This window comes from Cebus imitator, unplaced genomic scaffold, assembly GCF_001604975.1.
Source record: "Cebus imitator isolate Cc_AM_T3 unplaced genomic scaffold, Cebus_imitator-1.0 Scaffold301, whole genome shotgun sequence".
Taxonomy (NCBI): Eukaryota; Metazoa; Chordata; class Mammalia; order Primates; family Cebidae; genus Cebus; species Cebus imitator.
Window position 1 is genome coordinate 1,680,397 of NW_016107616.1, and position 11,432 is coordinate 1,691,828.

Here is an 11,432-nt window from a genome sequence, read left to right on the forward strand (position 1 = left end):
TTATTGCCCCCTTGATAGTATTTTATTTTTATATGGTACTTTTGTTTGTCACTTGAAAGCATATTCTCCAAACTCAATTTTTTCTCTTCATACTGACGACATTTGTTTTCAAATATTGTAGGAACTATATACCATATATTGTAAGGAGACAGAATGCCTTTTGTATATTACAATATTTTTTCAAAATTATAAAATAATTCTCTTTTTCTAGCCATGTAATCATTTAATGTACCTAATGATATTTCTGTATTCTTTCTTTTAATACATTCTTTTCAGAAGTTTAAATGTGTTCTGTCAGATATATTGCAGACCCTTCTTCAAATACTTGCATTACAGATAAAGGGAAAAGGAAGAAATTTGTGTTTAGTCTGATTTTTTTTTCATCCTGCTGATCCAGTTTGCCATAATATGTGAAGGCCAAGTTAATTATGTGGGTAGCTGTAAACCAGGCAGCGGGCCTGTACTTGGTCAGGTTTCTCTAGGTAGGAACTCTGCAAGCTGTAGATTCTGAGTCATGCTTAGGGGAGCCTGCTCCCCTGTAACCACCACACTTGCTAGCTTGACAGCATCCTTAGCTTTTGCCAGATTGGGAGCTTAACAAGGATCAATGCCAAGTTAGAATTCTATTGGAATGAACTGCCAGGCAGGACAAGTATAGTAGGGAAGAGCACACCATTGCTCAAGGTTTTCTTTTGTTTGTGTCTGTGTTTTGGTACTAGCTCAAAGATAGTTGGTGCATAGTTCCTCTTTTCTAAAAGATACAATTGCCCTTTTACAAAACCCACTACAATGCCTACATTTTACTCAGGCTGCATTTCATGCCAAGTGTTGGTTAGAGATGAGTTTTGTGCCCAGGGCTTCACGGAGGTAGCCCTGTCACCATTTTCTGAACAGCTCAGCTTGTTCCTACCAACAATCCCATTGCTTCATCTCGATCTAAGCTTCTACTAATAAAACTCTGGGAGTTTTCTTGTGCCTTCTGATGATTTCGTTTACTCTGTTCAAAAGCAAAATAAATCATGAACACATAAAAATATTTTCTTTGTATTGGTAGCTCGTAGCTATTTATATCCTGCATAGAAATCTCTAGTGCATTGTTGTTGGCACTCTTTCCTCTTCTGATTTAGGATTTTTATCTTTTTAAAATTGTCCTTTATTATTACAGACATAATTTTGAAACAATGGAAACCTTAGAATAAATTGCTCATTAACATCTTCCAAAATAAAATTTCTGTTTTAATTTTGTCATAAGATCTTCCAGACCATATCTTTGAATAATCAATTTGACATATTTATATATCTATATATGTATAATGCTTAGATATAATATTATGTATTATCTCTCAAATGTGCATAGCTCTCTATACATACAAGCCTTGTTTTTCTTCCTTTACATCATCCCTCATCCTCTATCCTACCCACTATAAGTAGGCAAGATTAGTATTTTGGAGGTGTGGCCTTGTGAGAGGTGATTAAATCATGGGGACAGATTTCTCCCTTTGTGCAGTTCCTATGATAGTAAGTAAGCTCTGGGTGACATCTGGTCATTTAAAAGTGTTTGGCACCTCCCCCTGCCCCTGCTCCAGCCATGTGAAGTGCTGGCTCCTCCTTTGCCTTCTGCCATGATTGTAAGTTTCCTGAGATCTTTCCAAAAGCCAAGCAGATGCCAGCATAATGCTTTCTGTACAACCTATGGAACCATGAGCAATTAAACCTACTTTCTTTATAAGTTACCCAGTTTCAAGTTTTGTTTTATAGCAATGTGAGAACAGACTAATACAAGGACGGAGGATGGGTGTGGGGCAATGATTGAAAACTATTAGGCAATGTGCTCAGTATCTGGGTGACAGAATCAGTTGTATCCTAACCTCAGTATCACCAAATATACCCAGGTAACAAACTTCATTTGTATCCCATGAATCTAATATAAATGTTGAAATTTTTTAAAGTAAATAATAAAAGCTGCGTTGCTGTAACCAATTCATACCAAAAGAAAAGAGAAAAACAGCTACTACTTGATTCTGAAAAAATATGTAGTTATAATTTTAATAATAAAATGTTTTAGTAAACAAAAACTATTATACTTTAGGTTAAAATAATGAATTCATTTCTTCTTTAAAACAAAAGTAATTCATCCAGATCAAAATACATGGGTGGATTGACATATTCATTATTACGAATGGAATCCACTTATTTAACTATTCCTTAGTGATGTTTTTATTGTTTATATTTTCTGCAAGTACAAAGTATATTGTTTATATTTTGCAGTAGTATATCCCGTATATAAATGTATTTTATTTAATGGATAGGTTGAAAATGTGACACTGTGTTGAGGAATTTCTATGGCTTTAATTTTGAAAGTTTTAATATCATATTCTTTGCATGACAGCTGTGGCATTAGATTTGAGTGATATCTTAAGAAGTTTCTGGCTGGGGCTGGTGGCCCAGCCTATAATCCCAGCACTTTGTGAAGCCAAGGTGGGTGGATCGTGAGGTCAGGATTTTGAGACCAGCCTGGCCAATATGATGAAACCCTGTGTCTACTAAAAATACAAAAATTAGCCAGGCATGGTGGCAGGCACCTGTAGTCCCAGGTACTTGGAGGCTGAGGCAGGAGAATTGCTTGAACCTGGGAGACGGAGGTTGCAGTAAGCTGAGGCTGAGATCCCGCCATTGCACTCCAGCCTGGGCAACAGAGTGAAACTCCATTTCAAAAAAGAAAAAGAAATTCCAGTGACTTTTTAGGATTTGTGGATTGGTTTTTGAGCATTAACAGTCACCTACTGATGCAATTTTAAATGAGTCAGGAAGCTGCAAGAAGTAGAGTCCTGCTTGTCAAAACAAAAGGAACATATAAATGGTGGAGGAGAAAGGAGGATGATAAACCAAAGTTCTTTTTAAAGAGTTTGACACAAATTTGTTATCACCAAGAACTGGGAACAATTGGTAAATAAATTTAAGTACCCCAAAATAATGGAGACGTTAAAAATAATACTGGGTTTGTATGTACCGTAAATGGGAAGAATTTGCAGAATATGTAAAACATGACCCCTTATAGAGCTAAGTAAAAGAAAAACAAACCAGTTTGCATATAGACACAGATAAATGCCTGAAACTGGTAACTGAAGGCTATACTGCTAACAGCTGTTGAACTTGGGGAAGATGGTAAAATTAACCATCAATGCAGAACGCCCTTCATTTTTATCTCTATATTACCTGAAATAGTTTCACTTATGGCAAACATGTATTTGTTTGCTACTTGCAGTTTTAAAAGAGGTAAAAAGCAGAGGAGGATGAGATGAAGGAAGAGAAGGAAGGGGAGGGAGAACAGAGGTGAAAATTGAATCAGATCAAAGTCCAAAACTGCACAGTGGTTTCAGTAAAAAAAAAAAAAAAAAACACACAGGCATTGTCTGGCTTATTCAATTTCTGCTCTTTGTGTTGCTTTTTCAGTTGAGATAATTTTATCACCAGCTCACCTCAGCATCTTCCAAACATGCCATCATTTTTTTTCTTCCTTTTCTAGTTTTCTTCTTATAACACATATTATTAGGGTTTTTATTTTAGAGAAATGCCTACTTGATTTATGAAATATCATCTGTGAATGCATTATAAAATATCAGCCACTAGCTTTACATCTATTTAGGTTCATAAATATTTTCAACTTCTGTTTGTGTTTCCTAATGCTTGTAGTTTATACAGTTACTTTTGGATTTCCAGAATGCTTTTGGCAATTTATTTGAAGGGCAGCATCTTACACAAATGAGGAAACACCCCCAGATGGACTAAGAAGCGAATGTTAAAATGAACATTTGTCACAATGGAACTGACTTCTTTAGTAGATAAAGGCTGTGACGGCTGTAAAATATTCCCCTTACTCTCTACTTCAACTTCCAAGTACTTAAATATCCTTTAAAAAATATAAAGCTTTACTGAAAGGTGTAAAAATTTGATATGGTTTGGATCTATGTCCTCACCCAAATCTCATGTTGAGTTGTAATCCTCAGTGTTAGAGGTGGGGCCTGGGGGGAGGTGATTGGATCACGGGGATGAAGCCCCCATGAATTGTTTATCACCATTCCCTTAGTGCTGTTCTCCTGACAGAGATCTCACAAGATCTGGTCATTTAAAAGTGTGCAGCACCTCCCTACTTCTCGCTCTTCTTCCTGCTCTGGTCATGTAGCATATGCCTGCTCCCCCTTCTCCTTCTTCCAGGATGTAAGTTTCCTGAGGCCTTCCCAGAAACCAAGCAGATGTCAGCCTGTGGAACCATGAGCCAATTAAACTTACTTACTTTATAAATTACCCAGCGTCAGGTATTTATAGCAATGTGAGAATGGACTAATATACATGTCTACCAGAAAAGTCCTGCCTTACCTGTACCTAATTTTGGTCTTGATGGCTTTCGATCCACTTGAACAGCATTCATTATTGTGCTACTTTGGCACATAGAAGATGCTATTGTTTCTTCCTGTTAAATGCCTATGAATAAAGATTTCTCTGCAGCACATGCACTTTTCCAGGAGTAATATTTAGCATGGTCTTCTCCCCACCTGTAGAATGTATAAAGAATATCAGAAAAGTAGTATGCGAGAAACAGAATCAAGTCTCTTAGCTTTATGTTCAAAGTTATGTTTTAAATCCAATAGATTAAGAAAGATGTATTATCACTTCCTCTCCATGCAAATCAAAAGAAGAAATATTTCATAGTTATTAAAATCATGATTTCTCTCTCTCTGTTGCTATTTCAGCCTTCCCTTCTCTCTTTTATCCCTCTTTTAAGCCTGTTTTAATGATATTTAAATAACTGCTCTATCTTAGATAATGAAACTTGTCTAATATAGAGATTTTTGGAATGACTCATTCACTGTATTGGTTCACCTTGTGTGACATGTATACTGAAGAGTTCATTAAAAATGACAACATGCTGAATTGCTCTACTTGAATCAGCGATGTAAATAGCCTTTTATATCTTAAATAATTCTGTTTAATTCAAGCCATTAGAGTGACAATAATTTTAAGAAATATGCTATTGAAAATTGCTGTTCTTTTACATATCTTAAATCTTAACTTCAGGCCTAGAACTCTATTAATGAAAATATAATTTCAGCCTTATCAACACATTCATGAAAGTAAATTGATCTTTATACAGTGTATTAAAAAATGCATTTATTTCTTATAAATGAAAGCTGTAGGGATGTTGGGGTTGGTTGGTTGTTTCTTTTTTTGCTACTGTATTATTTAAAATCCAGTACATAGATGCCAAAAAAACAAAAATCCTAGTTTTATGTAGCTTGCTTCAGTAGTCTAAAAAATGTATCAAACTTAATTAGAGCTAACATTGAGATTAAAAACCAGCATGGGTTAACTTTATTTTTTGTTTCCACCTGGTATCTGTTCTTGGGGCATTACCTAACTACCTTTATATAAGTTAGGTATGCAGTACATAAAACTTTTTACAATTATAGATTCATGGAGTACCTGTGCAGGTTTGTTACATAGGTACATTGCATAATGCTGGGGTTTGGGCTTCTACTGAACCTGCTGCCCAAATAGTGAACACTGGATCCAGCAGGTAGTTTTTCAACCCTTGCCTCCCTCCCTCTCCACTTTTGGAGCTACCAGTATCTACTGTTTCTGCCTTCATGTCTACGTGCAGTACAAAAAATTTAGGACCCTTTTTTGCAAATGACAGAAAGTTTGATCAAAACTGTCTTAAATAAAATGGAAATTTATTACCACAAAATTGAGATATTCAGCTTGTATTAATTTCAAACACAGATAAACAGAAATATTACCATTAGTAATTCTTTTGTCTTTTTTACTCACCAGTTTAAAATATACATTTCATCTGTTTTTTAGTATATTCAGTTACAGAACCATCACCACTATCTAATTTTAGTATATTTTCATCGCTTCAGAAGGAAATCCCATACTCATTATGAATCACTCCTCAGTCCCCGCTTCTCCAGTCATAGGCAGCCAGCAGTATACTTTCTCTCCTGATGGATTAGCCTATTCTGGATTTTACTATAAATGCTATCATATAGTATGTGGTCTTTCGTGATTGGTTTCTTTTGCTTAGCATAATGTTCTTTATGTACAACCATGTTGTTGTATGTATCAGTATTTCATTCCTTTTTATATCCAAATAACATTTGTAGTATACTACAGAATATATAGGTATGCAACATATGTTAATTCTTTCTTGGTTGTTGCATATTTAAGTTGTTTCTATTTTGGTATTATAGGTGGGCAGTCTTTTCACTTTCCAGATGGTGTTCTTAAAATGCAAACTTTTTTCTTATGTATTTGTCATGTACAACATGATAGTTTAAAGTATGTATATATTATATAATAGTTTAATCTAGCTAATTAATAATGTATTGCTTCAAATAGTTTAGTTTTTGGATAACAATGTTTAACATCTACTGTCTATGCATTTTTCAAGAACACAATATATCATCATTAACTTTAGTCACCTTACAGCCACCTTGTCCAACACATCTCTTGAACTTATTTCTCCTAACTATAATTACGTATCCATGGATCTACATCTCCTAGTCACTCAATCCCTGCCAACAATCACAACCTCTGCTAACCACCATTTACTCTCTATTTCTATGACATCAACTTTTTTAGATTCCACATTTGAATGAGATCATGTGGAATTTGTCATTCTGTGCCTAGTTTAGTTCAATGAACAAATATCCTTCCATGTTTTTCCACGTTGTTGCAAATGACTGTGATGAAATCCAATTTACTGATACATATTTTTTTGGATACTTGTACTTTTGGTGTCATATATAGAAAATCATTGTCTAACCCAAACTCACAGATTTACTCCTATGTTTTCTTTAATTTGTATAGTTTTAGCTCTCACATTTAGGTCAATGGTCAGTTTTAATTTCATTTCTATACATAGTGTGAGGTAGGAGCCCAACTTCATTTTTGTGCATGTGGATAACCAATTGTTTTAGTCACATGGTTGAAAGACTGTTACTCACCCACCTGAGTTGCCTTGGTATCCTTGTCAAAAATATATTTACTCTGAAGATAAAGGTTTATTTTTGGATGCTATTTCTTTTCCATTGGTGTAAATGTCTCTTCTACTCTAGTACCATACTGTACTTATTACTGAAAATGTTTAGTAAGTCATGACATTGGGACAAATATGTCATCTAACTTTGTTCTAATTTTAAAGATTGTTTAAAATATTCTGCATCCTTTACATTTCCATACAAAATTTAATATTAGCTTCTAACATTCCACAGACATAAAAAATGAGAAGGTGATTGGGATTTTTTGAATCTACAATATGATTAGTTCGGGGAGTATTTCAATTTTAATGACATTAAGTTGACCAATCACTGAACATGGAATTGTTTTGTATTTGTTTAAATATTTTCTCACCTTCGATAATATTTTGTAATTTTCAGTGCACAAGTCTTGAATTTCTTTTGCTAAATCTATTCCTCTGTTTTATTTGTTGCTGTTTTTTTTTTTTTTTGATGCTATGGGAAATGGAATTATTTTCTTTATGTAATTTTTATATTCTTCACTGTTAGTACAGGGAAATGCTATTGTTTTTGTATGCTAATTTTGTATTCTGCAGCCTCACTAAATTTGTTAGCCATACTAATAGACATAATCAGGTGTGTGTATTTCTTAGGATTTTATATATGGAGGGTCATCTTATCTATGAGTAGAGATAAATCATTACTTTTTCCTTTCCAAAATAAATTTCATTTTTTAAAGATTTTTATCATCTTTTTTATAATTTTTAATTTTTAATCTTTGCATATACATAATAAGCATACATACTTCTGGGGTATATGAGATATTTTGATACAGACATGAAATGCATAATAATCACATCTGGATAAATGGGTTATCCATTACCGAAAGCATTTATCCTTTGTGTTACAAATAATCCAGTTATACTGTTTTAGTTATTTTAATATATACAATAATATTATTATTGACTAGAGTAACAATGTTGTACTAGCAAATGCAAAGTCTTACTCATACTCATTCTCTCTATTTTCTTGTACCCATTAACCATCCTTACACCCTTGTCCCTCTCATGCTAGACTCTGGTAACCATTCTTTTACTCTTTATCTTGATGAGTTCAATTGTTTTAATTTTTAGCTCCCACAAATCAATGAGAACATGTGAAGACTGTCTTTCTGTGCCTGGTTTTAACACAATATCCTCCAGTTCCATTCATGTTGTTGCAAATGACAGATCTCATTCTCTTTTTTTTAATGGCTGAATAGTGCTCTATTGTGTATACGTACCACATTTTCTTTGTCCATTAATCTGTTGATGGACACTTAAATTGCTTTCAAATCTTAGCTATTGTGAACAATGCTGAAACAAACATGGGAGTGCAGATATATTTTCAATCAACTGATTTCCTTTTGGGGGGTATATATTCATCAGTGGGATTGCTGGATCATATGCTAGCTCTATTTTTAATTTTTTCAGGAATCCCCACACTGTTCTCCATTGTTGTATTAACTTACTTTTCCACTAAAAGTGTACAAGGGTTCACTTTTCTCCACATCCTTGCCAGCATTTGCTATTGCTTGTCTTTTGGATATAAAAAAGCCATTTTAATTGGGGTGAAAATATATCTCATTGCAGTTTTAATTTGCTTTTCTCTGATGATCAATGATGTTAAATAGCTCTTCATATGCCTGTTTGCAATTTGTGTGTCTTCCTCTGAAAAATGTCCATTCAATTATTTTGACCACTTTTAATCTAATTATCTTTTTGCTATGAAATTGTTTGAGCTCTTTATATATCTCGTGCATAATCACTTCTCAGATGGGTGGTATGCAAATATAGCTCCCATTCTGTCTGCTGTCTCTTCACTTTGTTGATTGTTTCCTCTGCTGTGCAAAAGCTTTTTAACTTGATGTAATTCCATTTGTCAATTTTTGCTTTGATTTCCTGTGCTTGTGGAGTATTACCTAAGAAATTTTGCCCAGACCAATGTCCTAGGGATTTTTCCCAATGTTTTCTTGTAGTAGTTTCATAGTTTGAGGTTTTAAATTTAAGCCTTTAATCCATTTTGATTTCACTTTTCTATATGGCAAGAGATAAGGATCTAGTTTCATTCTTCTGCATATAAATATCCAGTTTTCCCAGCACTATTTAATGAAGAGACTGTGTTTTCTTCAGCATAAGTTCTTGGCACCTTTGTCAAAAGGATTTGTTTCTGGATTCTCTATTCTTTTTCATTGGTGTTTGTGTCTCTTTTATGCCAGTACCATGCTGTTTTGATTACTATAGTTCTGTAGTATAATTTGAAGTCAGGAAACATGATGCCTCCCTCCAGTGTTGTTTGTTTTGTTTTGTTTCATTTTTCACTCAGGATAACTTTGGCTGTACACATTTTAGGATTTTTTTTTCTATTTCTTTGAAGAATGTCATTGGTATTTTAATAAGAATTGTATTGAATCTGTAGATTGCTTTGGGTTGTATAGACATTTAAAAAATATTGATTCTTCCAATCCATGAACATGGAATATTTTTCAATTTTGGGTGGGTCCTCTTCAATTTATTTCATCAGTGTTTTATAGTTTTCATTATAGAGAGCTTTTATGTGTTTGATTACTTCCTAGGTATTAAATTTTATTTGTGGTTATTGTAAATGGGATTAATTTCTTATTTCCTTTTCAAATTGCTCACTATTGGCAAATAGAATTTCTGAATTATTGTGTGCTAATTTTGCATCTTGCAATTTTATTGCATTTGTTTCTTAGTTCTAATAGATTTTGTGTGGAGTCTTTAGGTTTTTTCAAATATAAGATTATATCATCTGTAAACAAGGGTAATTTGGTATCTTCCATCCATTTTGGATGTCATTTATTTCTTTCCTTTGTCTGACTGCCCTAGCTAGGACTTCCAGTACTGTGTGAAATAACAGTGGTGAAAGTGGGTATCCTTGTTGTTTTCCAAATCTTAGGTGAAAAGTTCTCAGTTTTTCCTCATTCAGCAACACTAGTTGTTGATCTGTCATATGTGACTTTTATTATGTTGAGGTATGTTCTCCTATACCCAATTTTTTAAAGAATTTTATCATGCTCTGATCTTTGTTATTTCTCTTCTACTAAGAAGAAAATGTTGAATTTTATTAGATGATTTTTTATCATCAATTGAAATGATAGGATGATTCTTATCCTTCATTCTATTGATATGATGTATCATATTGATCGATTTGTGTATGTTAAATCATGTTTGCATTCCAGGGATAAATCTCACTTGTTCATGATGTAATGTATTTTGTAATGTATTATTGAATTTACTTTGTTAATATTTTGTTGAAGATTTTTACATCAATATTTATCAGAGATATTTTTCTGTACTTTTCTTATTTATGATGTGTCTTTGTCTGGTTTTGGTATCAGTGTAATACTGGCCTCACAGCATGAGTTTGTAAGTATTCCCTCCTCCTCTATCTTTCAGAATAACTTGAGTAGGATTGGTATTAGTTCTTTAAATGTTTGCCAGAATTCAGCAGTGAATCAGATACCAAGCTTTTCTTTACTAAAAGACTTTTTATTAGAGCTTCCATCTCATTACTGGTTACTGGTCCATTCAGGTTTTCAATTTCTTCCCGGTTCAATCTTGCTAGGTAATATGTATCTAAGAACCTGTACATTTCTTCTAGATTTTCCAATTTATTGACATATAGTTTACTCATAGTAGCGATAATGATCCTTTGAATTCCTGTAATATCAATTGTAATGTCTCCACTTTCATTTCTAATTGTATCTATTTGTATCTTCTCTCTTTTTTTCTTAGTCTGGCTGAAGGTTTTCCAATTTTGTTTATTATTTCAGAAAACCAATTCTTTATTTCTTATTTTTTATGTTTTTTATTGCATTTTAGATTTTGGGGTACATGTGAAGAACATGCAAGATTGTTGCATAGGTACACACATAGCAGTGTGATTTGCTGCCTTCCTCCCCATCACCTATATCTGGCATTTCTCACAATGATATCTCTCCCCAACTCCCCACCCCCCCACTGTCCCTCCCCTATGTCCCCCGATAGATGTCTGTGTGTGATGCTCCCCTCCCTGTGTCCATGTGTTCTCATTGTTCAATACCCACCTATGAGTGAGAACATGTGGTGTTTGATTTTCTGTTCTTATGTCAGTTTGCTGAGAATCATGGTTTCCAGGTTCAGCCATGTCCCTACAAAGGACACAGACTCATCATTTTTGATGGCTGCATAATATTCCATGGTGTATATGTGCCACATTTTCCCTGTCCAGTCTATCATCGATGGGCATTTGGGTTTGTTCCAGGTCTTTGCTATTGTAAACAGTGCTGCAGTGAACATTCGTGTGCATGTGTCCTTATAATAGAAAAATTTATAATCCTTTGGATATATACCTAGTAATGGGATTGCTGGG